Source organism: Bombus impatiens, unplaced genomic scaffold, assembly GCF_000188095.3.
Source record: "Bombus impatiens unplaced genomic scaffold, BIMP_2.2 scf_0582, whole genome shotgun sequence".
Taxonomy (NCBI): Eukaryota; Metazoa; Arthropoda; class Insecta; order Hymenoptera; family Apidae; genus Bombus; species Bombus impatiens.
Genome location: NT_177001.1, coordinates 1,592,759 through 1,603,836, shown reverse-complemented (window position 1 = coordinate 1,603,836; position 11,078 = coordinate 1,592,759).

Here is an 11,078-nt window from a genome sequence, read left to right as displayed (position 1 = left end):
GCCCCGTTCGAGTACGCGCGCGCGCTCCAGTCATGTCGGTCCAGCATCGTTCCACGAGGGACTGTGCGTGCCGTGACCACAACCGCACCCCGAGGCTATAATCTGCTACGACGCTATCGCCCGAATCGATTCTCTCTTGTGGATATCCTTGGAGAATGCAGGAACGTTTCTTTGGGGACAATACAGGGGTGATTTTTGTTGCTCTGGGTTAGATTAGTATTCTCTGGGTTTGAAGTTGAGGATTGTTTTTTTTATTTGATATTGCAGAAATTAGTTAGAGGGTGTAGTTGAAGAGTTTCAAATGGATTTTATAGAATTTCTGATATTCTTTGGTCTATGAGAATCTGTTTTAAATCCTTTTTTTATTTCAGCTTTAGATTAGATTAGTGTATTACGATTCTAATACTTATTTCAAACTGGCACGGCTCACTTGTATAAATTAGATCAAAATCTTGAGCTCTGTCGTCTTAGATTAATTTACGCTGAAATGGAGGTTAGGTTCATAAAGTTTCTCTAGAATCTTGTCTACATGGAAAATAATATCAAACATCAATGTACTCTTCCAATTGCCATAATTCTAATCCTAATTGCTCCTTCTAATCTGGGCATGTTAGGTATCCTACCATGTTGTACTATTTTACTATTTTACGACAGAAAGAAGACTAAATTTATCTACAACGATTTCAGCACTCTCAGTGACACGTAAACTGGACTGCAGAAGCAAACATAGCCTCGTCGTTGGCGATGTCCCGCAGGCTCACTGCAAGTGGTTGCAAATGTTCGTCGTAATGACGCTGCCGTTTTTCTGGAGTATATCCACTTGATGCCCTCGCCTTGCCCAAGAAACACGGTAATGGTTCTTGGCAGATCGTTAACCGACTGGTTCACTTGGAAATGCGATGTTAATTGGTTATTAATCGACCATTAACCAGATGGCCTCGATAAAACCGGAACATTTTGCTTCGTATATCGGCAAACTATTCTATTGGATCTTTTATTGCATCGAACAGACGCATACGCACAAATTCATTAACGTGAGATGGTGTAAAATTACTGGTTAATTATAAATTGGTCATTAATCGATAAGAAATACCGAAAACAGGATACAGCAGTCCTTTTGTTCCTACGTTTCTCTCGAATCTATATTTAAATTCATATTTTACATATTTATCTAAATTATTTACAGACTTTTATCAGAGGCTAATTAATCATCCAACAACACGTGATGGATTTCAGATTTACATATCATCATCGTGAATCTTGAGTTCAAACTCGTTCGCATTCGAGTATCAGACTGCTACCAAATTAATTGATATTCAATTAGGTCCCAGGAGTCTTTTTACAGGAAAGTCTTAAACTTAATGGGAATTCGTTACCCGAACACATACTCCAAATTCCCAAGTAAAGTGGCCAAAAAGCGCGGTTTTAATTAACACTTCATTAACCAAATTGGTAAAGCGTAATCAGTTTCAGCAAATTTTTAATTTACCAAGAAACGTTAATCACGATACAGTGCGTATCTTATATGTCCAAACTAATTATTCAAAACGGTGTTCCTAATTAAAAGTTAATTAATCAATTAGTAGAAAACGATTCTCTGTATCAGAAAACATTGAATACGTTGGAACGAATCCTGATCCATTTCTGAACGTTACATTGGGCAAGGAGACCTGCAATAGGCATTCTTACGTAATCCAAGTGGAACGAGTCCTTTTCCGGACTCGATTCTCGGATCGTCCCTAATGATACGGACTATCCGCCGCCAATGAGACATAAATCGCTTAATCATCGTTACCGTACTCTCCAACATTCCACCGTTTCTCGTTTCACTCAATCGTAAGCATGGATTAGCAGAAACCTCTAGTCTCCTTTCTGCTTATTTTACCGCGATACACATGAATGATTTTTCAGGACGATTCCAGGAGTATAGGTTTGTGATAATAATACTGGCTATGAATCATGCTCGGCTCAATTAAGTCACAACTTCTCCGTTTATTTCTCTGACAAATATCTGTTTAGCATGCTGTTTGCTGATACATGGAGAAATGTAGAAAAGGAATTTAAGATTACGGAGGATGTGAAAGAGTAACATCTATTCTGTAAGAAAATTGTCCAAAGATTAGAGAAAGGTGTAATCGTGAGTATTCGCGACTACTCGGTTATCCCCACCTTCTGCGTTATCATGAAAGGATCACAGTGCAATTTTATGCTCAGCCAATAAGCATAGAGTTTTTGTCCCCTCTACTTTACAGCTAATATCCTATAGAAGTGGTAATATCCAAGGTGTACGCCTGACTTAACGTTTATTCTTACTGGCTATAAAGCGGGAACTATATAATACGTTTTTAAATAATTTACCTCTTCTTCAAAAGCAATCTTTGTATTTTGTTATTAATTGACTTTTGTTTCTGGTAAAATGAACTGGGAGGAGAAATTTCTGTTTACTAGTCATCAATTAGGCAGATTCGCAACTTACAGTTGGAGTTCCTTATTTATGATGGCACGCTGTCCGTTCCGTTTGACTTGATGTTAAAATAGATGCATAAACATAAAGCTGCATCTGGAACGAACTGTTAATACCCAGTAGCATTTGCTCACGCTGCTTCTCTTTGATTTCACATCATGCATACGTAAGAAGTCGCAACGATGTCTGGATAACGACTGAGTAACACGACTAATCTTCGGCAGTGGTTTTTAGCATATAACACGAACAACTTGTGCATTCTAATGCCTAGAAGAACGAGCGAACCGAGACAAAAACCTTTCATTTGCAAATGTCCATAAATCAATTTTCTTCATTAACATGTATTCTCGTCAATCTTTATTTGATATCTTTTCCTCGCTAAAAATAATGTTTTACAAATTACAAAAAATATATTTAATACGTAATTATCTCGTACAATTCAAAAAAGCTCATATAGCCATTAAATATTATTATATATCTGTCTGTCCATAATTACAGATATTTCGCTAGTACTAGTAACTACAGTCGACCTTATATTCGAGAATTTGAAGTTAGCGCTTTTAACGTCTCCATAACCTCACTCGCTCAACATAACCGCAACCATAGCGTGCAAATTTCATTTCCTCCTTACTTTTTACTTTACTGTAGAGGTCGACTGCGATTCAGCGAGATTCTTTCCTCCACAGAACTTACCATAAGGGTACATGCCACTAATGATCTTTATTGTATCAAAGATCAAAGATATTTTAGCAGAAATATCGATGGTGGTTTGCAAACGATTCAGTACACGATAAGTTGCTGCCGAGATACTGACTCGATTCTCGTTCGTCGAAGAGCCGATTAAAAGGGTGGATCGAAATTGACGACTTAATTTAATTCAGAGGGCAGGCATACAACGTTGCAACATCTCTTTTTGGTTCAGCCAGGACATTCGCTTCCGAGAATGCCATGGAGAAATGTCTTCATCGAGCTGCTTAGTGGCAACTGCCACATCACAGTTTTTGCTGCTGTTCCCTTTCAAGCTTTTTATCGTTCATGGAATTGACGAACATTTCTGGTTCACAGTATGATTCTAAACGAGACGATGATTCGATCTAAAATCATGGTTTTAATTAATCACCATGTTCGGTAATTGAGAAATAAAATTTCTGATCCAATATCTATAACGTTTGTTTGTATTAGTGAAGTAGTATGGCTTATTCTATTTCAAGGGATTCAGCAAAAACAGCTACCTCACCACCAGGGTTTCAATCAAAGCTGTACTTCGTCTTCCTTCAATCATTCCAAGCATTTCCTTCATTTGAAAAGGATGAAGGTTTCCTCAATCAATTTTTTGCCGTTATGAATTACCCTTTTTCTATCGGTCCAGAGGTTCAGACGTCAATGGTCCGCTAGTTCAAGGTAGATTGAAAATTCTGTTAGACAATTGAAACGCGCATCTCTGTAATTGAATGTTTTTACTCGAAGACTCGAATAGATAACCTACAGCACAAATTTAGTGGTCTAGCTCTTTCATTGCTAATTCATTAATTTCATTTCAATGATCTACTATTCAAAAAGCGTTCATCTCTATATCCCATCAAACAAAATGGTGACTGTATCATTACTTTAACAGCAGGAAATATTTCTAACGCCTAAAGTAACAGGATCGCTTCTGACACTCTACTAAAACAGGTGGCACACGATTGTCTGAGAGAAGCCTGGTTGGTTATGCGCATGCGCATGCGCATACGCGCGCGAGAACACCGTGTAGTAACCGGTACAAGGCACACCATGTACCGGAATTATTAACTGTTATGCAGATGAATCTCTTATGCTTCTTCCACGCATAACACCGAGTGCTCGAACTTTTCAACCTCCGCGCCGAAGGCGTTCACTCTATCCGACCGAGATCCTCCATCATCGACAACGTTGATCTGAGTACCGCTGCCGTTCTAGCTTTATACGGTAGCCGCGACTGCTCTCCGCGTTAACGAGCTGCGAATGCGTGCGTGTCACGAGCTGGGAGGAGAGCAATTTGCAATTCTTCTGGTTTTTTTATCTTGGATTTTCCGTGATTCTATATATCAACGAAAGATCTCTCATAACTATAAAATATGGGTTACCTTTTTATATAGAAGTTTAAGTTTAAGATTGAAGGAGTATTTACTTCCTTATCGCGGATTTTCTGACATTTGAAGAATCAAAGGAAAGTTCTCCTGATTTTTTATAATATTATAAATTATTTTTATTGATTTTAACATTTTATTAGTGGATTGACAAAATTTTCAGGAGTATATAGAAACTTCTTTTTGGTTTCAAATGATTAGAACTTAAATTCTAACTTAGATCTAGATACTTTATACCTTTACGTTAAGAAGGTAGAGTTAATGATGGTTTTTGAATTTCTAGGTTACCGTGACAGCGAGACTTTCCCACAATTTCTCGACTTTTCCAGCTACTTTCAGTTTTATTTAAACATACTACATTTCTCATGGGTTTTTACCTTCGGTTTTACTGGTTTTATACTGGATTCCAGTGTTGAACTATTGAGATAGGCATTAATGGACAACGCATTAATCGTCTAGACTTCACTAAACATAAATCACACAAATACTTAAACGTTATCTTCACGACGACTACTCATTGTTATTCCCAATTCTACCTTATATATTCACAAATTTCATTCTGTGAGATTTGTACAAGTTTATTTACATACGTTAGAACCATTTTGTAATAATCTAATGATCATTGTTCAACGAATGAATCAATAGCCTACACTAAACACTACGTGTAGAATACATAACGTATCGTATTTGAAGCGCACTTCCTGGATTCTCAGAATAACAGGGTAAGTGACAATTATATGTGTATACATATATACACATATACTTTCCAATTTCAACTTCATTCCAACAAATACAGTAAAAACAAAACAGTCCATTGATTCTACAATTTTGTTCCATAGTCATTCTTTATTATTTTTAGCTAAACATCTGGAACGAAGTGAGAAATACGTTAGTATTATTCCAGGAAATAAAATCTAACTCAACGTTGACCTTTGATTCACCGATTCCAACTGTTCAACGACTCCTCTCCACCTCTACACCTGTCGTCTAGTGAAACAGCTGGTGCAAGCCGAATATCCAGTGGTGTATCACCGAACTTCGCTATGAGGTGACCGGCCTACGTTTTCCTCCGTTTCCCGCGTTTATATTTAGCACGGTCGCCACCAGTTTACGACACGCGAGGAATTTTTCGTCCTGGGGAACTGGTTTCTTTCCTTGTATCTAACAAGCGTTGTGCATTCGATCTGAAATGATTCTTTAATTTCATTTGTTGATTATACTTTGATTAATAATGTGAGCCGTAAGTAGCCAGGTTCAGAATAGGTCACAATGGTGTTCAATTTGAAATGTATTCTTTGCTTTTGATCAGTCACACCATTATACATATGTGTGTATGTGATTCAACTATTCTCTCTCTCTCTCTCTCTCTCGCTCTATGTTTATTTGTGTGTGTGATTTGATACAGGTGAGCTCTAAACAGAGATTAAAGTGTTGAACCGTATGTTTAAGGTTAGGTTTACAGCTGCATAGATACTGAAAAAATATTTAGTAGTGCAACATGATTTCTTCCCTATCTAAATTTGGAGCTTAAAAAATTGTAAAAATCGTCGATTTCTTTTGTTCAAACGTCTAGTTGTTGGAGATTTATTACGGTGACGAACAATTGTTCGATGCAGCTATTTCTTGTCCTAGACAGACCTGAGATAATAGTCTACTATTATAGAAGAGGGCAGAATCTTTCCGAAGAATCATTGTAGTCCTCGTACACCGGAAATGCGTCATCAACAAATCGTTCGAGTCTGTTTACAGAAAGGAGAAGTCAATGGATGATGGTTTTTACACTACTCCGAGATCATTTTCTGTTCGAACGTCCGGTTTTTAGTACCGTGCAGTATTGAGCTCGGGCAAATTGACGGTATAGAACAGTCGAGGATTAATCTCTCTTGAAATTATGATTTTTTTACTTGTTAACGGCTACGGTTCTTCAACATGCGAGTTTGCGTTTCTAACCTGTACATGTAACAGCATTATTATTGTAAGTTTTGTTTCGCAATTGCATCTGCAGAACTCATAAATGCATCACTTGAACTTCAGATTCTAAGTCATGTGTTAAATCACTTTTCTTTTCACGATATTTTGAATGATCCAGTAATACTTATTATACCTAATGGAAATATCAAACAGAATAGTTCTTAATTAGAATAATTAGAAAAATTATTACCTTCGATAGAAAAATTTTGGAAGACTCAAAACTCACAAAAGGACTTATTCTAACCTTAATATCATAAAAATGGAACTAGTATTTGGCACCTAAAGTAGGTGGAGTTGTGAACCGCCTTAAGCTACTAAATATTCCATTCCGCCTATATTCTGCCCCAAATTACGTATCCAATCTCCAATGTTGTACCCGAAACAATTTTCTAGCCTAAAACAGATTTCAATCTAAGTTCATCATTCGTCAAACTCTCAAATTTTATTTACCATCTTACATTTTTTAAACTACAATCTTATCGAATCTTATTTAATTTCCATTTACATATTATCGTTAAGGCAGTTCCATAATAGTGCAATTATGGTATAATTCCTCTGTTTTAATTCATGAAGATTGTGAATCCACGGTGATGTGTGCGCGCACTTTCTTTCCCGCGCTTATGCGATCAGCCCTCCCCCGGTTCCCACGAGCATTCTCCTGCTCATTACGACTTCCCGAGGCAGAGGTGCACACGGAACCAAGTCGGTTTCTCGAAAGGAACACCGGTAACAACTCGACCCTCGACTGCTCCGTCAATAGTAGCTGCTCGAATGCGGCCTGTTTCAATATTTGTAAATCCTGCCATTCCCCCCCTGCCCCTGTTACGTCGACACTCGACAGTTCTCTGCTCGTCAGGATACAAACAAGGCGATTCGACTTCTTAACCGGGGAAACTTGTTCAGAAAGGATGGAGAAGGTTAATCTGGTCTTTATTAAACATTTTCTTTTTGTACTTCTATAGTTGGACACTGGAGAACTCTTTATGGTTAACAAGAATTTTTTATATCTTTCTTTTTGCATTTGTTATAGATTCTCGAATTAGCTTATATAAATAATAAATCTGGCTTAAATGTCCTTCTTTCAAATTTCAGCTAAAATAATATCTGGTAATATTGAGCATTGAAGATCATATATTTGATTATAAGATTGAAGTACATATATAAAAAGTCAAAGCTATTATGTGCTATAAATTAAACAAAATATTTAACGAAATAAATTAAACAAAATAAAACAATTATATCCTCTAAATTAAACTAAAACTAGCTATCTTTTGTCATATAAGCAATTATAATTGAAATTATAAAGTTATTAGAAATAAAAATAGAATATTAAAAAATTGTCAACGACACAAACATTTCATGTACGGCAATAGTCAACTAACGCGACGTTTCAGTTATCCAAAGGTTTCACGAGAGAAAGGATGCAGCGGATATTTATCATGATCACCATAATTACATCAAACCACTCCTATCCGTAATTGCCACGAAACTCCGTATTAGATATATGCAATAAATCCCCATGAACGTTGAGCGTTCGTGAATTTATTAACTTCTTGTTGTCGACTCACCTTACATAAACGGAACACGTTTTCAATTTTATTCATCAAATATTTCTAATATTTCCTTGTCATGTATTTATAGTATCGTAAAATACATTGATATTTCGTTTTTATTTATTGAATTCAAAGTGATACATAATTGATTGTAAAAAGCTATCCATATTCTAGATTTCAGATCTTCAAAGATGATAATGTATAAAGTGTCTAATTTAATGCATATTACATGAGCCTATGATCAGAATTTTAATTAAGATAGAACCTTTCTAAGACTATTTGAAAAAAGGAATACTTTCGCTCAGAAGCTCTAAATACTATAAATTATATTATGTACCCAAATTCTTCCCAACATTCGTCTCAAATTTATTATTTACATTTGGCATTCTACCAGTTTAAAAAATCACTAGAAATCAGTACTTCCAACTCAATAGGTTTCACATTTAATCCCACCAAAAACTTCGAAAATTACAAAGAACGTAAAAAATAAATGCCATTAATTGACTGAATGTACTACAATTCCTTAATCTCAGTCGTTCCAAATAAAAGCACACCGCATCCTAACCTCAAATCGAAGGTCGAATCGCGCCGTGTAATCGTAGACACTCGAAGCGCGTGGTGTAAACAATACGTTCCGCCTGTGAGAGAAGCACTGCACGAGCCTCAAGGTCCAAACGCGATCGGTAGGAACGCAAAAAGGAGTTGTTAATGGAAGTGGAGTTCCATCGGGCGCGAGCGAGCTGGCCAAGTATATAAGGAAATCCAGTCGGGGAATTATGCAGATTGTAGGTTGGAATCCATCTGCTGATGGCTCGGACAGGGCATACTCGAACCTACGTGAGTTCATCCACGGCACAGGACCAACTACCCATCAGTTCTGCCTGTCGGTTTCGTTGCCTCCACTAGCAGGACGTTCCTCTTTCTTCTATCTGTACTTTTGGCCTCTCCATCCTTTCCTTCTACAGTATACGAAACGGTACGAGGGAAGCAGGAGGTTGGTGGAAGAAGCTTGATCATTTCCGTGGAATTACGGGGCTGTGAACGGTACAAAGTTATCTAGGGAGAAAGGGGGAAGAGTTAAATTAATGAAATCGCGACGCGCAAGCCACGACGCGCAGCTATTAGCCTGGAATGTTCAAATTGTTCCTGGCTTACGGTCGAGGTTTTATGATTGAACTTTGAACCTATCTTTTGCGTTAGAAAAGACGATATCCCTGTAAAGTTCTGGCAGCGAGGATTTGGTCGAGTTCTTTGGTGATTACACGGGTAACTATGCGAAGAATGTTCGATAAAATTCCCTAGGGAATTGGAATGGCACGGTTGGCTGTGTGATTGGAGAAACAAGTTTTGGAATCTGTAGTAGAATTGTTTGCGTGTAGCACGGTCTGTATCGTTAGAGAGGAAGTTCAATGTCCTTATAAAAATTCCCTGTGGGGCTTACGGTTGGTTATACTACTAGGGAAAATTGTAGAATGCTTTCTGAATAAATACTTGAGAAAGCTTTACGGAAATTTGTCGATACTCTCATCAATCAAATTTATAGTAATATATTGCGAAATGTATAATTAAATTTCCTATAATACTTAGTTACACCTTCATAAGAATATAATTCTTTAAAAAATGCTATAAATGCAACAAATGGTTTCTACATTGTTTTTGGCAAACTGTCAATTACACAACGGAATTTATTATATAAATATCTCTACATTATTCAGGCATTGTACATTGTGGATTATAACTCTCTCTGAAAGTGTTAAATTCCTGTGTTCTCAATTAAATTATCTGGATACAGATCAGAGGAGATCGATGGTATCGTAATGTTCAACTGACGAAACGATGTAAAGGCAAGAGGAGAAGGGACGATAGACGAGGATAGAAGAGAAAGGATAAGAAGGGAAAAGTTCTCCAGAGCGACAGGATGATGGAAATTTGCGCCCAGTGAACCTTGTCCCGGAGCGTTGGGTTATTTCTCTATTTTCATTCTTCTAAGATAACTCTGGTCTGCTCGTGATCCGGTTTACCTATCTCGTCCAATAAATATCGGGACATCTCGTGAAAACTTCTGTTTAAACACGCTGAAATCGCGTACACAAACAGATTTCTCTAATAATCAATGTTTTCTATGCTGTATTATAATGAACCGTTGTCATCGAACCGTTAAGTGCTCTATGTTGGGAAGACTGTTACTTTTACTGACGAGTACTGATGACAAGACACACATATGCATATCTTAATAAATGGTTGCTTCATGGATTAACTGGAACCTAACCTACATATGTATGCAAATTCTTCTTCTATTACTCCTATTAAATTCCTATTTCTCTAAAACAGTTAACCACACACAGATACCAAACGTAGTAGCGTAGCATCAGTAAAATAGAAATCTTTCGTCAAGTGTTTAAATAATGACTAAGAAGTTTCTAACTTGAAACTGTTTTTAAGATAATCACAAATCATGATTAAAAAAATTATGTAGAGATTCTCATTGAATCGGAAGATATATGTTGTTCACTTGCCACTGCTAATTAACTGGAACCTAACCTACATATGTATGCGAATTTTTGTTTTGATATTCGTACTTCAAAAGCGTTAACTGCACGGAGAGACCAAAATTAATAGTTAAACAGTAATAACATAGAAATCTTCCACTAGGTTTGTAAATAATAATTAAACAAATAATCACAAATTACGATTAAAAGAAATGATTTAGGGAATTTCGCTGAATCGTAAAATACGTCGTCCACTTGACACTGGTAGTCCTGTCGGTGAATTGAGGGGACCGGGTCACATGCAATAAGAAGCTCGACAAAACAACAATGACGGCGCCAACCTGATCGTCGCTTGTCCTTTGACGTGTTCGAGAAATCGCGAGCGTGAGCATGCGCGTCAGAGAAATCGGGAATTCAGGTAGTGGTTGAACGAGAAGAAGCGAGTGTGGCTTGGTCGCTCGCGGGAAAGGCTCGACGGGGAACGAACGAGTCG